Source organism: Nicotiana sylvestris, chromosome 4, assembly GCF_000393655.2.
Source record: "Nicotiana sylvestris chromosome 4, ASM39365v2, whole genome shotgun sequence".
NCBI lineage: Eukaryota > Viridiplantae > Streptophyta > Magnoliopsida > Solanales > Solanaceae > Nicotiana > Nicotiana sylvestris.
In genome coordinates, this window is record NC_091060.1 from 101,879,785 (window position 1) to 101,900,568 (window position 20,784).

Consider the following 20,784-nt stretch of genomic DNA (forward strand, 5'->3'; position numbering starts at 1 on the left):
GTTAAAGGTGCTGAGTGAGGCATATGTACCAAGCAACATCACCGAAGGAGAAATGGAAAACATGGTAGGTTAGGTATTGGAAATTCAGAAGATCATTTTTCATGAAGATGAGCTGCCACCAGAAGGGTTGAGTCACAACAAAGCATTGCATATCACCGTGCAATGTGAAGATTATTTTATCACTAGGGTCCTGATTGATAGAGGGTCCAACCTCAATATTTGTCTGTTGGTAACACTCAGAACATTGGGAAAGGGTCTGTATGAGATCAAGGATGGGGCCCTCAGCGTCAAAGCTTTCGACGGTTCCCAAAGATCCACCATTGGGGAAATAAACCTGTGTTTGCAAATGGGGCCTACTTGGTTCGACGTTGATTTTTAGGTTATAAACGTGCCGACATCTTACAACTTGCTGTTGGGACGGCCGTGGATTCATGATGCTGGGGCCATAGCCTCGACACTGCATCAGTCGGTGAAATTTGAGTGGAACCACCAAGAGGTGATCATTCACAGCGACGGTAGCAATCCCATATACAGTTGCCAAACCATCCTAGCAATTGGAGGGAGGAGAAACATAGACGGGAAACCTATCACCACATCGAGCGAGTCAACGCCATTGACAAAAACAAATGGTGGGACAACAAAATTGAAAGCATATTGAACTGGAGCGGATATGAGCCTGACAAGGGACCTGGCAAGAACCTCCAAGGAATCGCCAAGCCTATCAAACTGAAGAAACATGGCACCACTTTTGGTCTGGGATATGAGTATACTTGGGAGGAATTCAACAACTGGTCGCCACTATGGCGCGGTCCATACTACCCGCTAGAGTAGCTAATACCACATTTGGAGCAGACTTTCCATCTGGCTGATGTTATCTATGGGTCAGAAGAAGAGGAAGCACTGGTAGCAGTAAGGAATTTGTTCTTAAAAGATGATGACATAGATTGTTGTGTCATTTTCGAGGAGGAGGGGGAGGAAGGCCCTTCCATACAGGCCGTAAGCCGAGGAGCATGCCTCAACAATTTGACCATCAGAACCACCAGAGCTCAGAAAGCCTCGGGGTAGCAAGGATGAACAAAGCATGCACTATCTTTTATTTTACTAGTTGATTTTCCTTTAGCATTTTTGAGTTTTCACAATAAGATCTTCCAATGTTCAAAACAGCTATGAAATTTATCAACGCATTTTGATTTCTTTACAAATCTTACTCTTATTATTTTCTCTCATTACTTTACTTATACGGCATTACTATTACCTATCTTGATGAACAAATGGCTGTGACATGCAACGAGATAACGCAACAAACGGACATAGATTCAAAAGAAGATGATATACCGGAAGAGATTGTTAAAAAGGTTGAAAATTTTGAGAACAGACCTAAGTCCAACCTGGACGAGACCGAGATTGTTAACCTGGGAGATGCAGAAAAAATCAAAGAAACTCGAATCAACGTTCATTTGTCATCGTCAGAAAAGGAGAATACCCAGATCTCGCAAATGCTATTCAGAAGTGCACGCTTCGGAGGTTATCCAACAATTTCTTTCACAACGGAGGAATCCTGTACAGGAGGACTCCTAATTTGGCATTATTAAGGTGTGTCGACGCAAAGGAAGCATCCAAGCTATTAGAGGAAATTCATGCAGGGACCTGCGGTCCACATATGAATGGCTTTGTTTTAGTAAAGAAAATACTCCGAGCTGGTTACTTTTGGATAACTATGGAATCAAACTGCATCCAGTATGTCCTAAAGTGCCACCGCTGCCAGATACATGCAGACATGATAAAGGTGACTCCAAATGAGCTTAATGCCACAAGCTCGCCATTGTCGTTCGCCGCCTAGGGAATGGATGTTATTGGACCAATCAAACCCACCGCATCAAACGGGCGCAGGTTTGTCCTAGTAGCAATTGATTATTTCACCAAATGGGTTGAAGCAGCATCTTACATGGAAATGACTAAGAAAGTCGTGGCGGATTTTGTCCGCGACCGTATCATGTGTCGGTTCGGAATTCCAGAGTCAATCATTATTGATAATGACTCCAACCTCAACAGTGACTTGATGAAATCCATGTGTGAAACTTTCAAGATCAAACACAAGAATTCTACAGCTTACAAACCTCAGATGAACAGAGCCGTAGAGGTTGTCAACAAGAATATCAAGAAGATACTAAGGAAAATATCAGAAAAGCATAAGAAGTGGCACGAGAAGCTCTCATTTGGTTTATTGGGATACCGCACCACAATCCACACATCGATAAGAGCAACCCCCAATATGTTGGTTTACGGTACAGAGGCAGTCATTCTCGCCGAGGTGGAAATTCCCTAGTTAAGAATCATACAGGAAGCAAAGCTAGACGATGCAGAATGGGTGAAGAATCATTACGAGCAGCTAGCTCTTATAGATGGAAAGAGAATGAATGCAATTTTCCATGGTCAACTTTATCATAACAGGATGTCCATAGCCTTCAACAAAAGAGTCAAGCCGAGACAATTCACACTGGGGAAGTTGGTGTAAAAGAAAAAAAATTCGCATCAAGATGAAACCGAAGGGAAATTCTCTCCCAACTGGCAAGGTCCGTACATGGTTCATCGGGTTCTAACAAGAGGATCCCTCATACTTGGAGAAATGGACGGAGAAGTTTGGCCACAGCCGATCAATTCAGACGCAGTCAAGCGATACTATGTGTAATCTTTATGCTTTTCTTATATGATGTAATTTGAACTACGCCTGACCTTATTCCCATGTAAGAGGGTATACGTAGGCAGCCCTATGGGTTCGGTCACAATCCAATAAAATTTCCATTTCCCCCGCTATTGGAAAATGGGGCAGAATTTTGAGGAGGACCCTCAAAATTCCGAAGTCGATTCTAGCCATTTATCATTAACAACCGTCAGAAGCAACAACCCTATAAAATGGGGCAGAATTTTGAGGAGGATCCTCAAAATTCTGGAGCAAGAGATGTTGCAATGTCTTGAACCACGTCGCAGTCATTGGTCCATCTAAAGAATACTATTCTTAATTATGTACTTATGTTATGCTTTTACTAAATCATGCATGTTTATTACTAAAATTGCCTTGTTTAGCAACGCTACACCAGTGATATATATTGTATCGCCGATCAAAGCCGAGCAGGTCAAGCAAAGCCAGCGGGGATACAAACTAACCTTTCCCCCTTTACAAACTCACTATTTTTCTTTGGATGTAGGCACTTGAGTTGCAAAAACATCAAATATACTATACGCCCACTCACAAAGTTCAGGAATAGAACTCTCTAAACCGTTTCCCTTGCTCGCAACTGCTATCCGCACAATTGTGCCCCTAGCAGGCACCATATCCCCAGCAATCATGATACTGTAATCTGCTATCAGCTAAGAAAACTCTATTGCCATTTTTACTTCCTATATAAGGCTACCATTCTGCCTTTCGAAACAAAGCTCTGTCTCCATCTGCATTCTCTGCATTGTATAAGGCTACCATTCTGCCTTCCGAGGTTAAGCTATACTTCCATCTGCATTCTCTGCATTGCATAAGGCTACCATTCTACCTTCCAAGGTTAAGCTCTACCTCCATCTGCATTCTCTACATTGCATAAGGCTACCATTCTTCCTTCCGAGTCTAAGCTCTGTCTCCATCTGCATTCTCTGCATTGCATAAGGCTACCATTCTGCCTTCCGAGGTTAAGCTCTACCTCCATCTGCATTCTCCGCATTGCATAAGGCTACCATTCTGCCTTCCAAGATTAAGCTCTACCTCCATCTGCATTCTCTCCATTGCATAAGGCTACCATTCTGCCTTCTGAGGTTAAGCTCTACCTCAATCTTGCATGGCTGAAATATCTCCACTTCATTTACATCTTGCATGGATGAAAGATCACCACTTCATTTACATCTTGCATCGGCTGAAAGATCGCCACTTTATTTATATTTTTCATTGGCTGAAAGATCGCTACTTTGTTTACATCTTGCATGGCTGAAAGATCGCCACTTCATTTACATCTTGCATCAGCTAAAAGATGGCCACTTTATTTACATTTTGCATTGGCTGAAAGATCGACACTTCATTTACATCTTGCACGGCCGAAAGATCGCCAATTCATTTACAATTTGCATTGGCCGAAAGATCGCCACCTTATTTGCATTTGCACTGGCTGAAAGATCGCCACCTACCGCATCTCATAGGCTGAAAGATCACCAAATCATCCAAAGGCGTCATTGTTCGGAGGCACCATTTTCATAGCCCGAGAACGCCATGCCATGGCCTAAGGACCCCTCTTATCTTTTGCATATCATTATTCAAAGGCATCATAGTTTGGAGGCATTATTCTCATAGACCGAGAGCACCATTTCATGGCATGCGAATCCTTATTATAAGCTTCATGGCCCAGGACGTCATGGTCTGAGGACGTCATCCTAACCGTCCAAAGACAACATTTCATGGTCCGACGGAAAATTGCATCATGTTTAAATTTTCGTACAACATATGGTTCATTTGCAGGTAAACCAGCAAGCAATAGCCGTCTCAGCAAGAGCAATCCTGCCCCAGTTCCTGCAGCCCTATTAGACTTTAACCATCCATCCTAACCCAAATATCGCGTCCGTCATGGAAAATCTCCATCGGCATATTCCTCCGATGGATCCTGGACTACATATGGCCTGATTCCTATAAGACCAGGGATATGTAGGCAGCTCAGGAACCAAAGCATGGTCAACGTCTTCAAACAATCTCGTTCGGTCAAAATTGGCCATCATATCTTTACCCGACAACTCTTTCGTCCTTCCCGGGTAAAGAGGGGCAGTTGTTGATACCCAATTTTTCTCTATATAGTTTTATATGCCAAATACTTTCAAAATAATAGGTATATGCATATATAAGTATCTCCCAAAGTTTACTATTTTCCTTTTAATTTTTATAGATTTTTAAATCTATTTATTGCCCTATTTTATCAAGAAAAACCCAATAATTATCCCCAAAATTATCATTTTGGGTGATTCACTTATTGGATTCTCATATTTATATTAAAATATATCTGGCATAATTTTTCATATTTTTACAAATTTGTTTAGTATTTTTAAAGTTAAATTGTGTATAATTGCAATATTAGCCTATTTTAAGATGTAATTGTTTTCATAATTATAAAATTGGCTCAAATATTTTTAGTTTGATAATTACGTATTATTAATTATTTTAGTACCTTTAATTTATTTCCAAAACTTATTTTACTATTTTTTATAAAATAAATAAGGGAAAATGGCTATTTAAATACTAGCCCTGCCTATTTAAACTTTAGGCCAAATCAACCCCCCCAATTAACCCCAATTTCAATTTTACATGGACCGGCCCAATTCCTAAACTACCCGCCCCGGATCCAATTAAGTTTAACCTGTCCGGCCCCCTATTAAATCCAGGTCATTGATCAAAATGATCAACGGCCACAAACCCTCCTTTCCTTTTTAATCTACCAACAACCCTTAACCCTAAATCAATTCACCTAACCAGCCTCCTCTGAACTCTCAAACTCTCTCAAACTCTCTCGAACATTCCCAAACCCTAACCGCCTCTTACCACCACCTCCACCTTGAAACCCACCGAATCCATGGCTTCTCAGGCTATGAGAGTCTTTTACTCACCTTCTCTTGCTCCCACGCGCCTGATACCTGAAGATTCGATGCCTGACCACGAAGGTTTGCACCCAGACCTCTGTCGATTCAAGGTTCCACGGCCATCTTCAGCTTTACTCCAGCATACCATGGTGGTTTGAGCCTGATTCCGACCGTTCTGACTCAGATCGGTGACCTTTCAAAGCCTATCTCACTTCTAGGGTTCTTTTGAAACCCTAACCCTTTGAGGTTTTCTCCGATCTCCTTAGATCTGTTGTGTATCTGTGCTCTCCTTGAGTTTTCAAACGATTTCCCTAACTTTTCTTTCAAAAATTACTTTCAAAACCGCTTCGTTTCCGATCTAGGGTTTTCTAAAAATGCTTAAGTGTTTCTCTGACTTTCTTTTCCTTTTCTTTTGTGTGTATTTCCCTCTATTTTGTTCTATGTTTTCCTTCTACCTTGTATGTTCTTCTACTGAGTTTTTACACTCAGTTCTTGTATGTTCTTCTGCTGAGGTTTTACACTCCATTCTTGTATGTTCTTTTACTGATTTTATATACTTCATAATTGTATGTTCTTCTACCATGTTATCCATACTATTCTCTCATATGTTTTTCTATTGTGTTCTTATATTTTTTGTCTTCTACTATGTTCCAGCATGTTTCTACTACTGTATTTTCCTACTAAGTTCTTAAGTTTCCTTATTTTCCTTCTATTAAGACCTGTTTAAGTTTCTTCTGAAAAATCTCTTAAACATGTTTCTTTTACTATTCCTATCAGTGTTTTTCTTTTGAGTGCTTCTACTGTGTTCCGCATGTTACTTTGCTATCATGTTTTTATCATGAGTTTCTGTTGATGAAAGAAGCATGCAAGAGGTTTCAACTCTGAAACCTCTGAGCATGTTTCAACTACTTGCCTTCTCATCTTTGTACTTGATTCAAGGTGGAAACCCTAGAATTTGGGGTTTCTGCCAAGGTTTGATTGAACTAGGGTTTTATTTTAGAACCCTTAACTCTTTCAGACTAACTTTGAGTCTCTGAACTGAGTTTGGACATCTTTGTTTTCATACAATGCTGAACTTTTTGCTAAACTCTTCTACACTAATTTTTTCTACTGATTTACACGATAGTCTTCTTTCATGCTCACATGCTCCTTATATATGATGATTTTCCTCTAAATAGTTTTCAAATTTGCAATTAGTGCAAACTTCCTTATGAATATAGCTTGATTGATTTTTTTCCATCTTTTACTGATTTCCTCGGTTACTCGACTTAAGTAAAATCCTTCTTCATCTTTTCTGACTTAGTTCATTCATACCAAATCACAGACCTTGTGATTTACTGGTTGTTAATTGACTCCCTTACATTAATTGCACAAACCGTGTATTTCAAAACCTTGTCCTTAAATAACTTTTTATGTATTTTCCCCTGATTGCATGTTGTGCAGAAAGTGCTTACTTAATTTCTTTCCTTAAATGGTTTTCACCCGTTTGAATCTGAACCCTTAATTAAGGGAAGCCTTATGTAATTGATTGACAATCAGTTCCTTAACTGTTTTCTTGCCTTATTTCTGCCTGATTTTTACACTATTAAAGGCAAGACCTTTCTTCACTACACTTCAAACTTCACAATTCACAATCTCTTCTGAACTCTTACTCACATAATAGAACTCTCTCTTCTTGTTTGCACTGAGGTTTTTACCAGACTACTGCATTTTTCTCTACTTGTTTCTTTGAAACTTGTATGTCCTAATTTCAAATTTCAGCATCCCCATAATGTGTTTACTTACAGCTTTCTGCATTTATGTCTACTTTACTACTTCTGCAGAGTTAAATACTTAAACTAGCATGTTGATTCCATTTTACTTGTATATGATATGAATCCCTATTCCCTATTTCCCTTTATGTGCTTTGAGTTACAGTTTAAAACATGGGAATATACAAGCTATTGTCTATGGATTGAACTTGATCCCTTAGGGGATCCTAACCTCTAAACAATGTGTTCCAGTAGGCTTATGGGTGTGCCAGCATCTCCCATTGTTGGGTCATGCCCACTAGCCTGCTTTTTACCTCTTGCAACTTCCCATTCCCTATATCCCTATGTGTGTTGTTTCTCTTTCCCTTTTCCCCTTTCAGAATTCTGCACTTACACTCTCTCTTAGTTCATAAGTTCTTCCCCCCTCTTGTGAGCCTTGCCTTAGGACCTTGAGTTCCCTCTGAACTTGGATACTTGAGGGCTGGCCCTTCGACACTGCACTTTGGCTTAATATGGTGATACATTTAGGTGTATGTCACGCCCCAAACTAGGGGAGGCACGACTGGTACTCGATACTGTATTCGATCGAGTTAGCCACTAAACATACTAGCTACCTAAACTAGGGGCCCAACAGATCGGGCAGTACAACATCTGAAATACTAAGCCTGGACCATTACGATCATGACCTGAATAACAATAAGCCATATAAACAAAGATAGACGAGCCAAAATAATAAAGTGCTAGCTGGCCGACGAGACCGCGATTAGAGACATACATGCCTACACACATATATATACATGCCAAGCCTATGGGCTAGAGACTGAAAGCTACAAAAAGAAACCCAGAATACTGTGTCCACAATAGCCTCTAAGAGTGTCATAAGCACTATTGGAACAAGGCCCCGACTACACCCAAACTGTACACAAAAGTAACCATCCTATGAAAGCTCCAGGAAGAGGTGGAGCTTACCAACTCACAGCTGAACCCCGAAATCCTAGCGGAGGGTCGATCAGAGTCCCTACCTGGACCTGCACGCACGAAACAAAAATGCAGTGTCCCCAGGCAACGGGATATCAGTACGAATAAAAATATACTTGTATGTAAGGCAAAAAGTAGAATCATACATAGCTGATGTAAAAAAATAATAGTGAAACCACCTGACACTGAAACTCTTATAGCCTCCATGACCGACATCCGGCCTCATAGTAATCAATTATGCATGGTATGCTCGTGTAGCGTATGTTGTGAATACATATATATTGATGCAAATGCATGACATACTCAACCAAATGGTAGCAATGGCGGTCTCTCCTAGTAGCTAACTGGTATCATATTGCCAACTTGTGGCTTTCTGTACAATATATATAGTTTTTCGGGCAAATAGGCCCCTTACCTCTGATTATAGCTTGAATTCCATGCATAATATGCCATGTATGATATGAACTTTGAATGCACATAATAGGCCATAACAAGAACTTAGCCAATCTTGGCTCATAGGTACTCTTATACTCATGATCTCATAATCACCTTCGTAATCGCATACAATTGTCTCGTGGAACCTCATATGTTTTCTTTGAATAAATAAGCTTGAAAACTTAACTCGACTTTTAGAAAGATAACTTAACTCTGAATATGTTCATAAAAAGCTTATGGTGCTTCACTTAGTCCTTATACCTGATTTCTTGATAATTAGTAAAGGAAAGTATATCAAAAATCAAGTGTTTTAATAGTTTAAACGTAAAATTTATATTTGAGATTTTTGAAAATCGATGTGTCACTTTAGAGATTTTAAAATATACTTTAACAAGGAAGAAGGACTGATCGTAAATACTACATGCCTTTATTTTGTTTAGTCACATAAACCAAAGATGAATAAGAATTCATATATATAGACATATGGATAAGAAAACCGACAAAATAACATATATAGATGTCGAATACCCTAATTAACCGAACAAGTGGAATATAAACCTAATAGCATCATGAAAATACTTCAGCTACAATCTTAATGCCTTTCACAGAAGGTCTTTCTAGCAATAGAATATTAAAATATCACATTTGGCGTCTTAGGAATTTCCAAGAATTCGTTCAAAAAGGAAGGACGGAGTTTAGCCTTAACATACCTTCCCAACGAACATTCGAATGCCTATAGTTCCTTCACAAAAGTCGTTCCTTACGTCCTAAGCTTCACAAACACTATATATATGCAGCTTATATGCACCTATAAACAGTTCATAATTGAGTTTAAATCGGCAAATGTGCCATATGGCCCTAACTTGATGAAACGTCCGTAGAACTTTGTAAACACGTTTATAAAAGAGTCCCAAGATGATTACCTTGGAAATCAAGTATAAAGCCTGAAGAACCAGCAAGAACAACAAATTCCTGTCTTCCAAAAATAGCTCCAAACACAGCTAATAGAAGGGGGAAACGATTGCAAAGCGTAGAGATTGAGTTTCTAGGCACGGGGACAAATTTTAACGATAGAAATCGTTAAAAACGTACCTTAATCACTCAAGAATAGCATGAAACCCTCTCTTCAGCTCCCTCACTATTTTGGGATGAAAATGAAATGTTTTGGGGTCTTACAAGTCGGATTTGTCGACTTATACCACTTGTTTGATCTGACTCGGTTCGCGACCCGGTTTCAACCTGGACAGTCCGGGGTAAAACAGTCATAACATTTTACTCCAATGTCCGTGTGATGTGAGGTTTTTTGGTTGAGAACTAGACTTGTAGAACTTAAATTTGATAGGTTGTGGGTCCCATAACTTTTTATATATTGGGATAAATGATCTGATACATTTGACCCAAAGTTTAGAAACATTATTAGAGAAATTTACAATAACCTTTGCCGACCTTTATTTCGCAACTTGCTTGACCCCAAAACATAACATGTGACCCGTGTGATATTATAATACCTCATAATATACTATTTATAGCATATTAGACACTCTTAGTCTTATCCCACAGGTGCAAGTTAACTTAAACCTTCCGAACGCGCGGGGTCCTACCCGAGCCATTTCTTTAACCACGAACCTTTGTTTAAGGGATTCCTTTGACCTAAAGCATTAGTTAGTTCCTTGATATTACCATACATTTTCATTCTTATTCTCCCAATGTGCTATACCCAATTGTATATACCTAATATAACCACGCCACGTTACGTATATCACGTAAGAGAAGAGAAAAAACACACGGGGTCTCACAGTCTCCCCCCTTTAAGAACATTCGTCCGCAAATGGGTCAAATCAATTCCTTGGTTTCATCATTTTTTTCTAGCTAATACGTTATTTGCGAGGATATATTTGTTACATTTGCAAAGCATAAATCAAATTCTGAAGATTCCAACTACTATGCTTCATTTAGCTATCTCGCAATAAGATAAATGGCACTTTCTTGTCATTTAAAAATCCAATTAAGTGTTGTAAAGAAATAATTGCCAATTATTTAAATGCAACTCACCTTAAGTCGTAAATAGGTAGGGGTACTTCTTCCTCATTTCCTCCTCAACCTACCAGGTCATTTCCTCGATGTTGTTATTTCGCCATAACACTTTCGCGGAAGCCACTTCTTTAGTTCGAAGCTTTCTTACCTGTCGATCTAAAATAGCTACTGGTACCTCTGCGTAAGATAAGTCTTCAGCAATGTGAATATACTCAATGGGCGTAATACGTGAAGGATCTCCAATGCACTTCTGCAACATAGATACATGAAACACAGGATGGACCGCTCCCAATTCTGAAGGCAAATCAAGCTCGTACGCCACCCTGCCAGTCCTCTGAATAATCTTATACGATCTAACATACCTGGGGCTAAGCTTCCCCTTCTTTCCAAATTGCATGACGCCCTTCATAGGCGATACTTTCAGGAAAACCGAATCTTCTACATCAAACTCTAAGTCTCGTTGTCAAACATCTGCATAGGACTTCTGCCGACTTTGTGCTGTACGCAGCCGGTCGCTGATAAGTTTTACCTTTTCCATTGCTTGCTGGACTAAATTAGGACCTAGCAGCCCTGCTTCCCCGACCTCAAACCAACCGATCGGCGACCTACACTTCCGCCCGTATAGTGCTTCATAAGGGGCCATCTGAATACTAGCTTGGAAGCTGTTATTATAAGCGAACTCAATAAGAGGTAGATGATCATCCCAACTTCCTTTAAAATCTAGCACGCAAGCACGTAACATATCCTTAACTGTCTAAATAGTACGCTCTGCCTGTCCATCAGTTTGCGGATGAAAACCTATGCTAAGATTTACTTGCGTGCCTAGACCCTTCTGAAAAGATTTCCAAAAATGTGTTGTAAATTGAGCCCCTCAATCAGAGATAATAGATAATGGTACCCTGTGAAGGCACACAATCTCCCGAATGTAAAGCTTGGCATAATCCTTGGATGAATATGTCGTCCTAACTGGTAGAAAATGAGCAGATTTTGTAAGCCTGTCAATAATTACCCAAATAGAATCATACCTCCATGGAGTGCGAGGCAAACCGGTGATGAAGTCCATATTTATCATGTCCCATTTCCATAATGGAAGTTCAATACACTGAGTTAGGCCTCCAGGCCTCTGATGTTCGGCTTTAACTTGCTGGCAGTTAGGACATTGGGCTACCATCTCCGCGATATTGTTTTCATTCCATTCCACCAATAGATCTGTCGAAGGTCCCAATACATATTTGTCGCTCCAGGGTGAACTGCATATCTAGAATAATGGGCATCCAAAAGAATCTTGACGCGGAGCTCTCTGACTGTCGGTACACATAAGTGGCATTGGTATCTAAGGACTGCATCTCTAGTTAGCTCAAATAAAGGTTGTCTCTGCTGTGGAATACTTTTCCTCGGTTTTATAAGCTCAAGATCCTCGTGTTGTCTCTCTTTTACTTTAGTAACAAAAGAAGATTTTGCCGTATTCTGAACGAGAATGCGTCCACCCTCTGCATCTACCAAATGCACCTGCAAACTAGCTAGCTGGCATAGATATTTGGTCATCTTGACCTTATCAACTTCAACATGGCTTAGACTGCCCATGGACCCTCCGGCTAAGAGCATCAGCAACAATATTAGCTTTGCCGGGATGATATAAAATATCAACATCATAGTCCTTTAGTAATTCTAGCTATTTAAATAAATACCAAAGGCTCTGGTGGTCGGTGAAAACATCAATATGAACCCCATATAGATAATGCTGCCAAATCTTTAGGGCAAAGACAACTGTGACTAACTCAAGATCGTGCGTAGGATAGTTCTATTCATGTTTCCGCAACTGTCTGGAGGCGTACGCGATAACCTTACCATGCTACATAAGAACACAACCTAGTCCAATTCTTGAGGCATCACAATAGACAACATAACCCTTGGTGCCATCCAGAAGAGTCAAGATAGGTGCCGTCGTAAGCCTTTTTTGTAGCTCCTAAAAACTTTGTTCACCTGCCTCAGTCCATTGAAACTTAGCTCCCTTATGTGTCAGCTTCGTCAATGGTGCATAAATAGAGGAAAATCCTTCCAAAAACCTTCGGTACCCTGCCAAGCCTAAAACGCTACGAACCTTTGTCGGATTCAAGGGCCTCGTCCAAGTCATCACAGCTTCAATCTTTTGGCCATCAACCTTGATACCATCGCTAGTAATAACATGACCAAGAAAAGCTATAGAAGTTAGCAAAAATTCACATTTAGAGAATTTAGCATATAACCTGAAGTCCTGGAGAGTCCGCAATACAGCTCGCAAGTGGTCCGCATGCTCGGCTTCCGATCGTGAATATATCAAGATATCATCAATAAACACAATAACAAATTCATCCAAGAATGGCTTGAATACCCGGTTCATAAGATCCATAAAGGCTGTTGGGGCATTTGTAATCCCAAAAGACATGACAAGGAATTCAAAATGGCCATACCACATCCTAAATGCTGTTTTTGGGATATCAATATCCCTGACTCGTAGATGATGATAACCGGATCGCAAGTCAATCTTCGAAAAACATTGGACACCTTGTAACTGGTCGTCAATCCATGGAAGAGGATACTTATTCTTGATAGTGACTTTATTTAGTTGCCTGTAGTCAATACACATCCGCAAGGAGCCATCTTTCTTTCGAACAAAGAGCACCGGAGCACCCCATGGGGATGTACTTGACCTAATAAAGCCTTTATCGAGCAAGTCCTCCAGTTGTTCCTTCAATTCCCTTAGCTATGTAGGAGCCATTTTGTAGGGAGGAATGGATATAGGTTGCGTATCAGGAAGCAAATCTATAGCGAAATCGATTTCGCTTTCCAGGGGAATTCCTGGAAGCTCGTTAAGGAATACCATCGAGAATTCATTCACAATAGGAACCGATTGAAGAGTTGCTAGCTCCTTATCTATATCCCTGACATGAACCAGATGGTATATACAACCTTTAGCAATAAACTTCTGAGCCCTAAGGTATGAAATAAACTTACCTTTGGGTGTGGCTGCATTACCTTTCCATTCAAGGACAGGCTCACCCGGAAAATGAAATCGGACCAACTTTGCACGACAATCAATATTAGCATAACAAGTTGCCAACCAATCCATACCCATAATGACATCGAAGTCTAGCATAACCAATTCCACTAAATCAATAGAAGTTGGACGGTCATTAATTAACACTGTACAACCTCGATAGACATGATTAGCAACAATAGAGTCGCCAATTGGCGTAGACACCTCAACTGGCTATGGCAACAACTCAGATCTCATGTCAAGCTTACCAGCAATAAATGGAGTAATATATGAAAATGTAGAGCCAGGATCTATCAATGCATAAATGGCATGAGAATGTATTGTCAATATACCTGTGACAACTTCTGGGGATGCCTCTGAATCCTGTCAGCCTGTGAGTGCATAAAAGCGGTTCTGGCCACCACTAGAACCTGAGGTGTCTCCTCCACCTCTCCCCTACCACGTCCCTGAGTAGATTGTGGACCTAGTCGAGGAGCACGAACTAAGGGCGAAGAGGCTGCTGTGGATCCTGAAGGCTGAGCTGGTGCACCTCTGCCTAACTCCGGGCACTGGCTAATAAAATGTCATGTCTGCCCATAATGATAACATGCACTCAAACCCTGTCTACACTGCCTGGTGTGCAGCTTACTGCACTGAGTACATGGAGGAATAAGCTGTCTTATTTGTGCGGAATGCTCCTGTCGACGGCTCTCAGGCTGGCCTGAGCTCAGCCCCGGTCCTGACTGAATATAACGATCAAACCACTGGCCCTACATTTGTGGTGGGAAACTACCTGCTAATCGAGGTGGATATCGATGGAGTGGGGGCTTGAAATCACCCTGTGGCTTCCTATAAGACCCCATAGTATGAGCTCTATTACTTTGCTCCCTATCCCTGCGAGTATCACGAATCCAACGGGAAAGGTCCTCTGTAGTCTGAGCGAAAGCCTGTATGCGGGAAATATCTACATCATCCGACAAGGATGCTACCCTACAGTCTCTAATCAGATGATACCCCAAACCATACATATAATGATGAACTCTAGCCCTCATGGTACGTACAATATCTGGTGCATACCTCGCCAAAGAATTAAACTTTTGGCTATAATCGCTCACACTTATATACCCTGCTTCAGGTTAAGAAACTGGTTAAGACGGGCCTCCTGGACCTCCCGTGGAAAATAATGGGCTAAAAAAGCCTCAGAGAAGTCCTCCCACTCTGCTGGCGGAGCATTAGGTCATCTAGATCTCTCCCATGCCTCATACCATAGGACAACTACATCACGTAGCCGAAAAGAAGCCAACTCCACAGCCTCGGTGACAGAGGCATGCATCACCCTTAATACTCTATACATTTGGTCTATAAAGTCTCGGGGATCCTCAGTGGAACTGGATCCTGTAAATAATGGAGGGGACAAGTGAAGAAACTCTCATACCATCGAGCTTCCTGTCCGATCTCTCCGGGCATCTGCTCCCGACTTTAGCTGTCGCTCATGAATAGAAACCATCCTAGTGAGCAACTGAACTGCCTCCCTCATCCCCTGCTCCCCAGTCTCTGATGGCGGAACAATAGGTGCTAGAGGTCCTGTGTCTCTAGCTTCCTCAGGTACTAATATCACTGGTGAGGCTGGGGCTACTGCATCTCCCTGGGCTCCAACAGGTGCTGGGGAAGCTGAAACTAGGGGTACTGGAGACTCACTGTGTGCCTCTAAGGGAAATCTATCCCTCTGACCCGGTGGGGAACGACTGGTACCTTCCCCCAGATTCATACCTATCTCTCGCTGTTCCATCTCCTGAGCGTAGGTTGATCGCAACAGACTCAACCTGAGGAAGAGTGGGCGCTAATACTTTTACCCAATATCGGTATCGGGGTCAATTTTCCACAGGGAACTTCAATTTGGAGTTGCCTGTTTGTATAGTCTAGGACTATGTTTTAGCTCCTAATTGATATTCTAACATTTTTGGTTTTCTTTTTGATTAATAGCTACAATTTATCAACTATAATTATAAAACTAAGTTATGCTAAAATTATGATTCTAAGTTGTGTGCAATATTGAGAAAGGCACTAGGGTCCTACTGCAAGAATGATGACTATGGGACTTATGCTATAAGCGTTGCACTTTTGCACTCACTCTCACACCTCTCGGTAGAGAGAGTGATTTTGCCCAATTGACTCTCTCGAGACCAATTGGGTAGGCCAATTTGCCCAAGCAATTTATGGTTCAAGTTGGGTAATTACTCTCTCGAGGTTTAACCCGTTAATTGGGACAACCATTCTCATGGGTCCATTCCAATTGCTTGTTAGAATTAATCTTGGGGTCATAGACTTTCTTTCTCAAGAAGAGTCAAGACTCACTAAGCTAGACTTAGTGTTTGCAACCACCAAATCTTAATGAAAACATGAGATTAATTCAAATAACAAATACCCAACATCATTCATGCACTAACAATCACACCCATTAATTACCCACACTAGGGTTGAGCCACAACCCTAGCTAATGGGTTTAGCTAGCCATAATAGGAATAGAAACTGAGGAATTAATAGATGAAATTGACATAACAATTAACTACAATATTAATCTACTCAAATCCACGTTAATACTGGAAGAAATTGCCCAAAATAGGCTAAAATCATGAAATCCCAAGTTCAGCTGCTCTATGCTCTCAAACAGATCTCCCAAAAAAAAACAGAACTACTGTTAAAAAGTCAAATGTTCTATTTATACTACACAGGAGAAACCGGACAAAAATACCCCTGAGGGTCTGGCGCGGACCGCGCAAAAATGACGCGCGGCCGCGTAGGGTTTTGGGCCTTCATATCTTGCTTCTGGCACTAGGGGGCGTGAACCGCACAAAAGTGATGCGCGGCTGCGTGAACTTCATCCACGCGGATCGCACTGATTAGGTGCACGGCTGCGTGGGCTTTTGCCTTGAATGACTGAGTCTGATACTCTTAGGCGCGGACCGCGTGAAAATGGGCGTGGACCGCGCAGCTTGACTTGAAGATATCATGGCCTCTAAACTTTTCTGCGCGGCCGCGTGGCAGAATAGTACGGACCGCGCAGGTTGAACTTGAAGATGTCCAGCTTCTGAACTCTCTTGTGCGGCCGCGTGACAAAACAGTGCGGACCGCGCAGGTCCTTTTGACCCCCCCTTTGAGTTGTCTTCTGACACTTGGCAGATTTCACTCCTTTTTAACCCGATCTTTAGTATTTGTCATCTCGTCGCTCAAACCTGCAATCAAGCGCAACTTGTAAGCATCTTGGGACTAATTTCTAGCAGTTAATGCACAAAGCTTAGGTAAGAATGGGTATAAAACATGTAGAAATCACAGTTATCAACTCCCCCAAACTTAAACCTTTGCTTGTCCTCAAGCAAATAAAATGAGACCTACCCCTCAATGGACAACACTCGAGAAATTCCTGTTTATCCTAAAATAACCTCAACAAGCCTCAATTGAGACTAACAATTGCCCTCAATATGAATGCATCATTAACACATTTAAACTTTGCAAACTTGTGGATCAAGTGCGACGCAAGAGCATCAAGAGTTGACACATTTCATCAAGGAACCTTTCTCAATTTCTTTGGTCATTGTGGAACCCAAACTCACACATCCTCGACTTTCCCTGAGTGAACCTCACCTTTTAGAGTATTCGCACACACATCGAGGTGAATGGACTTCTCTTTCATCTCTCACAAAGAAAAGGCCCTAAGTCCGGCTCTAAGTACCATATGCTTGCCCCTTATGTAAGTATCCACTAATGTAGGCTTCTATCAACTCAAGATCATATAGGACTTTTGAGGAGTCATTGTAAAGGCTTTGGGTAAAGGTAGGACGTGTTTTTGTTCAAATCTTCCATCAAGCACTTCTTTTGATTTATTTTGGCACACTTTCTTGACTCAATTGAGTAATTCACTTCTATCAAGGGGTTAGAGAGGCGTATTGTCACTCTTTCTTTTGCAATTCAAATCCTTTCTCCTTTTTTATCCCTTTTCCACACCGTTTTCACTTTTTTTTCGACGATTCCCTTTTTGGTTCTTATTCATTTTTGTCTTTCTTTTTGTCTTTTTCTCTTTTTCATTGCCTTTCTTTTCTTTTGATTTTGCGTCGTTTTACCACATTGATGCCTTTCTTGTCTCTCCCCCCAAACTTAGATATTTGCCATTTACTCAAGGGAAAATTTTGGTGCCAAGAGAGGGTTTCGTTAAGAACGGGTGTAGGCTTGTAACTTGGTTCATGAACGAAAAAGGTTTAAGGCTCAAAAGGGTTGAACTAGGGATTATTTAATTGGTAGGTCATGGAAATTGTTCAAATTTTGCCTTTTGGATCAAGGAGAGCCTATAATCACGTCACAAGTCAAGTTCCACCTATGATTTCACCTCAACAAACATTCAGGGCAAGTTCTAGACCATCGTTTCGGTACTTGGGCTCACGATTCGAATTCTCACTACACACACTCAAGGATTGCCTAAGATGGAATCGAGGGCCCACAATTACCTTAGATTTGATTCAAGCGCACAATGGCCCAAAATGACCACATGATGATTGTTTGGTCAACACAAGAGTCTCAAGGCCACTACTTTCACCATCCTAAACACAACATAATGTCTTTGACCATAGGATCAAAGGCAAATGTGCTAGATCCAAGTGAGTCTTTGCCTGAGGTACCCTTAACTATAAAAACTTGAAAATAAAAAAAAAAGAAATCAAAAACGGACTCAAACCCTTAAGAAGGTTGTCACGCCATCTCTCATTGGGAAGAGCCACCCAGTTCGCACAAGATCTACCCTTGGAAAGAACCGTGGTGTAAAGAAAACAAAGAGCTTATTGCAAATGCGAAAACAAGACAAAAAGGCTACGAGCCTAACTTTGGAACTAAGACGAAGAATTTTATCGAAAAATAGAAAAACAAAATAAAAACCGAATGAATATGTACAAAAGGGGAGTAGAATATACAACCAAGGGGAATGCATATATACATAGAGTGTGAAGAGCATCTGGAATGAATAGTTATATACAAACCAACTACCAATTACTAATGTCAACAAGCTAAATGTAAAGATAATATGTACAGTAATCCAGCAGTTAATAAAAATAGTAGGGACACACCCCTACGAATAAAAGCTAGCATTATTCCCAATGCTAACTACCAAATAAAACATCAAAATCAGCAAAGGATATAGAGAGGCCCCTCAAGCCTCATCAAACTGGTCCCCAGCCTACTGTTGCTATGCTGCTAGGACAGGTGTCTGCTCCTGATCCGGCTCATCAACTGGTGCAACTGAAGAGGGCTCAACATCTGCAGTACTAGATGGGCCCACATGAGCTGGAGCCACCTCAGTCACTATTCCCTCTGTGCTAGGGAGCTTTCTCTTCTTCCTTGGCCTATCCTCCTCTGCCTGTGGCTGCATTGTTGCTGGCTCTCCAGTTGGATCTACAAATAGTAAGTCGAGTGGCATCTGATCCACTAGCAGCTTGTCCACATCCACTCTGAACTGTGCAACTGACTCCTTGGAAGCTTTCTGCTTCCTTAGCTTCTTGTGCTCCCGAGCCAACTTTTCCAATGCCTTTCCATGTGCCCCAACTGCCTTAGTCAAGGCATCCTGCGTTGCCATCATCTTTTCCTGGTTGGCCAGGATCTTCTTCAACGCATCCTCAATGGAGGAGGGAATCTCAATAGTAGATGGCGCTCCCTGTGCCTGCACAACATTGGTCAAAGTGGACAACTTGGATGTCGGAACTGACATCCTGTTGTTCAAACTGGCAAGGGAGTGAGTGAGCTGGTAGGTAGTGAACCGGTGAGTCTTTGATGAAGGAATCAGCGGATTAGCTGCGACAGATGGACCAGCTATGGAGGAAGGGCCTGAGGGCAGTGCCTCATCAGTAGTAGGCTCAGGGGGCTGCTTAGTAGCAACTGGCTCTTCAGACTGGCCAGGTGCGGAGGAGGTAGAAGCTTGAGTCTTTTTGCCTCTCTTTGGGTTGTCCGGACGAGTAAGGGGCCACTGGAGGTACCGTAACATCATATCATTTCTTCTTCACTTTCAACTCTCTGAAGTAAAGGGAGAGTGTGTTCGGAAAGGGGTAGTTTGTTTTTGTCTCATTACCGACAGTAGAAATCACTCTCGACATTATATTACATACATTCAGAGGGAAACCCGCCATGATAGATGCTACCAAGACAACCCGAGGAAGGGGAACGGAGTGATCGTGTGTAGACGGGTCAAGTCAACTACACACGAAGGTCAACCACCCTTTTGCTTCAAAGTTTAGGGTGTTCCGAAAAATCTTTTCCTATGCCTTCAACCACACAAGGACTGTACCTGGAGCTGCTAAATGCTCGGCCAACCACGGACGAACCTCCTCTTTCATTGCCAGCTTCTCAAGATACTGAGACTCATCCTCTTCTTCAAACCCCAAGAAGTCATTCAGCGACTTCCTATCAAATATCACGATCTTGTCCCTCACTTTCGTTGCTTTGGAATCCCGAACTGTTTGGTGGACATTGCAATAAAACTCCTTCACCATGTGCTCGTTTGCAATTTCAACTCGCTCTTTGAATAATCCCCACCCCCCTCTAGTGCGGAATTGTGCTTGCACATGAGGGTTGAGTGGGACAAGATCGGCATCAATGAACCGCCTTTCTGGAATCAACTTTCTCTTGGTCCACCATTCCCTAAATTTGTGGAAAACGACCTCTCTGACAAACCTATCTTCCCATGCCTCCGGCCTCCTAGTCCTCTCTATACCCCCAACTTGTGGTGCACCTCCTACGGCATATCAGTGAAGCTGTGGGAGAAGTGGAGTAGGTGTTCTCACTTGCTTTTTCTGCTCCGTACTCATCAGACGAGTCTGAGATGACATTTACCGGCTTTTTGGAAGTGGCTACATCAGCACGACCAGGAGACGGGGAATCCCATAGCTGAAAAGATGGGGACATGTGTGTGGGGGAAGACTCTAAAGTGACACT